This window comes from Euprymna scolopes, chromosome 25, assembly GCF_053919585.1.
Source record: "Euprymna scolopes isolate OS-2025 chromosome 25, ASM5391958v1, whole genome shotgun sequence".
Classification (NCBI taxonomy): domain Eukaryota; kingdom Metazoa; phylum Mollusca; class Cephalopoda; order Sepiida; family Sepiolidae; genus Euprymna; species Euprymna scolopes.
In genome coordinates this window covers 92,988,283-92,991,631 of record NC_136506.1, presented here as the reverse complement: position 1 = coordinate 92,991,631, position 3,349 = coordinate 92,988,283, and the positions used below count along the sequence as shown (strand labels likewise).

The following is a 3,349-nucleotide window of genomic DNA, read 5'->3' as shown; positions in this document are numbered from 1 at the left end:
TTTTCTGCCTTTGCCTTTACCCTTGGTTTGAGTCTTTGACGGCACATTTTTCCTTTTTCTCCATCAGAGATTTTTATAGGGAGAAAACGCGAGGATAGCAGTCTTCCTTCTCTGCCACGACACTCGTTTAGTAATGTTTGCTTTGGGGAAGAGTATGAGGACTTGTGGGGAAATGCCAAATGCTGATCCCTAGTGTTTTTATGGTGTAGTGGTAGGGCTGCCGGCTGAGGTGGTGGGATGGTTGGAGGCTGAAATGGTGGCATTGCTGGAGGTTGAGAGGTATGGCTGGAGGTTGAGGTAGAGGGCAGGCTGGAGGGTGAGGCAGTGGACTGAAGGATGAGGTCATCATCATCAGCAGCAGGGATATCTGTTGCTTCAGAAGCAATGAAGTCAGCATTGGTAAAGACGCTCCTGTCCAAGAGCCATATTCCTGAAGCCTTGAAGCCGTTGATTGCATTAAACATTGTTGCTGCCTGCAGGTATGCTCGACCCAAAAGGGTTGCGATTTGGAATTGGGTCACCACACGCCCTGGGTGTTCGCGCAACCAAATCCGAACCTGGTGGTCATAGAATGAGCGGATACATGAGACCTACACTCAAGAGCTGCAGTCGATGCATGCAGTGTGGTGGAAGGCACAAAAGAATGACACCATGTTCTCTTGCAATGTCAATCAGCACCACGCTTTTGGTGTGTGTTGCATGACCATCGACAATCAACAGCACAGGCTTCTTCTTCGATGCTCTGGAAAACTGTGTGAACTGTCTCATCATTTGATGAAGAGTTCTGTTTTAATCCATCCACTTGGCTGGCACTCACGTAATTGAACCTATCTGCCTCTTCTCTTTGGTTGCCCCAACTTCGGAGAGAGACTTCGGAATTGTGGAAACACCTGTTTTATCACAATTCTAGATCCTGTCTGCATTCAGTTGGTGTTTGTCCACTACATCCTCAAGTAGGAAGTCGCTCCAGGTTTTCTAAGTGACAGCTTTTATTAATGTCGGGCCATAAATCTTATGTACCAATCGTAGCCAGCCACTCCCTCTCCGTGGTTGAATTTGCTGGACTTACCGTTCCTTTCAGCAAGTTCATAGGCCAGTTTTCGAAGTTCATACGAAGAGAAAACAAACAGCATTCTTTCCATCCGCTGAATGTAGCTGACGAGCTCTTCTTCTTCCTCTTCTCTGAAGATCGTTGCAATTGATCCAAGGGCTGAAAAAGAAAAGAAGAGTATTTTTGTAAGGAATAATTATGAAAAAATAGTTCCTATTTTCATAAATTAACACATGCAATCATACACTCATGTCGCCTACACAAACATGTATGGGTGCAAGCATACTCACATGCATAGGCCTACATCGTTTTTATGCTCATCTCTCTCACACACACTTTTGTATGTTCACCTCTCTTCCCTCCCCCTCTCTTTAACAAACACAGCATACACCAATGTTCATACGTACACACTTTATTTAATCTTTTTCATACACAAATACAAAGAAAGAGAGACAGACAGACAGACAGACAGGCACAGAGAGAGAGAGAGAGAGAGAGAGAGAGAGAGAGATTCCTTTTTAGGAAAAAAATAAATACATTTTTTGCATACTTCCTCGCCAGCACCAGGATTCTTCCTAAGCTTCGCCACTCTCCGTTCCATGGCGCCTTTAGGTACACCGTACATTTCGGAAGCTTTTCTGTGCCCATGGTCACCATTGAGGACAGACTGCATATTGGTCTCATCCCACGACTGGCGCGCAGTCTTCTTGACGTAATTTCTCACCATCCTGTGAAAACACAGTGCTATGAATTAGGCCTTCATTACAAAAACCGTAACATAGTAGTAGTAGTAGTAGTAGTAGTAGTAGTAGTAGTAGTCGTGGTTGTGGCGGTGGTAGTAGCAGAAGTAATATTTTTATTACTACTACTACCACTTTTACGCAAATAAAAAACAAATATTTTTTTTTACTATGAGTTGATAGTTTCGATGTAAAAAGATAAAACAAAACACAACACATAACCTTAATGACCCTGTGAACATCGGGGGTAAAACGTCTCATTTCGCCCCATTGCTTTGTCCTGTTTTACCCCATACGTGCTTGTTCACAAAGCTTCCAAACTACACGCTGCCAGGCTTAAGTAGGTCAAACTGATTAATCTATGACCATAGCGCATAGAAATGTCTGTCAGAACATTAATTCTTGTTTGACAAATCTGTATCTTATTCGGAAAGAACACGATTTCAATAGATCAAAATAGATAGATTTTGAATACTTCCCTCTTTTCGATGTACGGGCTGAATAAAACAATGGTAGACGTTGGCGGAAAGGCGTTACCACGTGATCTCTTGATCAGACTACTCACGAAAGAGCTCTCTCTCTCTCTCTCTCTCTCTCTCTCTCCCCCCTCTCTCTGTGTTTCAGTTATCTGTGGTGTCTCGTTTTACCCCGCTATCTCGTTTTGCCCAGGCTCCCCTATGGTTAGGCGTTGGTTTTACTCATTTAGGGAAAACTAATTCCTTTACCTCCTAATGCCGATTATTTATTTATCGTAAAAAATAACAATAATATCAATAGATACATATATATATATATATATATATATATATATATATATATGTATATATATATATATATATATATATATGTATATATATATATATATATATATATATATATATATATATATATATATATATATATATATATATATATATGGTGAGCATTTGGGAGGTGATATACAAATTTACCACTTGCGTATGAAGTGATGTCTTTATGTAAACCACTTGAGCTTACGTACTTTGGACAATGTCAAAACGATAGCAGATTCAGGTAGGCGTGAATCTGCTACCCCCACACACACAATACAATCTAATGTATCTTAACGCTCAAAACTGAAACATTGTCAATACCCGTCTCGTCCCCCCTATTATCTCCTATCTCACCCCCCCTTTCTCTCCCTTTTTTTCTTTTTTTGTTCCTTCGTATTTCTTCTAAAACACTTCTTCCTAATACTAACAAACTCTTCTGTAAGGTCTGACGAGGCTGTTAGATCGTAAACATGGTCCAACGTCTGAAACATAAGTAACCAAACAGATAAAACGGTAATAAAAAAAATAAAACACATATTTGCTCTGCGATAGTATTGAGCACTCTTTTCAGGTTTTTACTAATTAACAGTTTTACCAAATATATATATATATATATATATTGGTTAGTTAAAGGAAGAGAGAAAATTAAATTCCTTAAGAGAAGACTTATCGGGATAATACAAAGCTCAGCAAAATGCTTTGGAGCTTATATAGAAGTCAAGTTATGAAAATTATATACTGATATGCATATAGAATGATTAATTTAG

At 39.7% G+C, this 3,349-nt stretch overlaps 1 long non-coding RNA gene across 1 annotated transcript; it reads right to left on the bottom strand.

Moving 5' to 3' along the window:
• Window positions 1-571: 571 nt before the first annotated feature.
• LOC145247265 (uncharacterized) lies at window positions 572-1,723 on the bottom strand. Its single transcript, XR_013863229.1, has 2 exons — window positions 1,602-1,723; window positions 572-1,210 (listed from the first exon to the last, which is right to left on the bottom strand). It is a non-coding gene; the product is annotated as an uncharacterized LOC145247265 (long non-coding RNA).
• Between the last annotated feature and the right edge of the window lie 1,626 nt (window positions 1,724-3,349).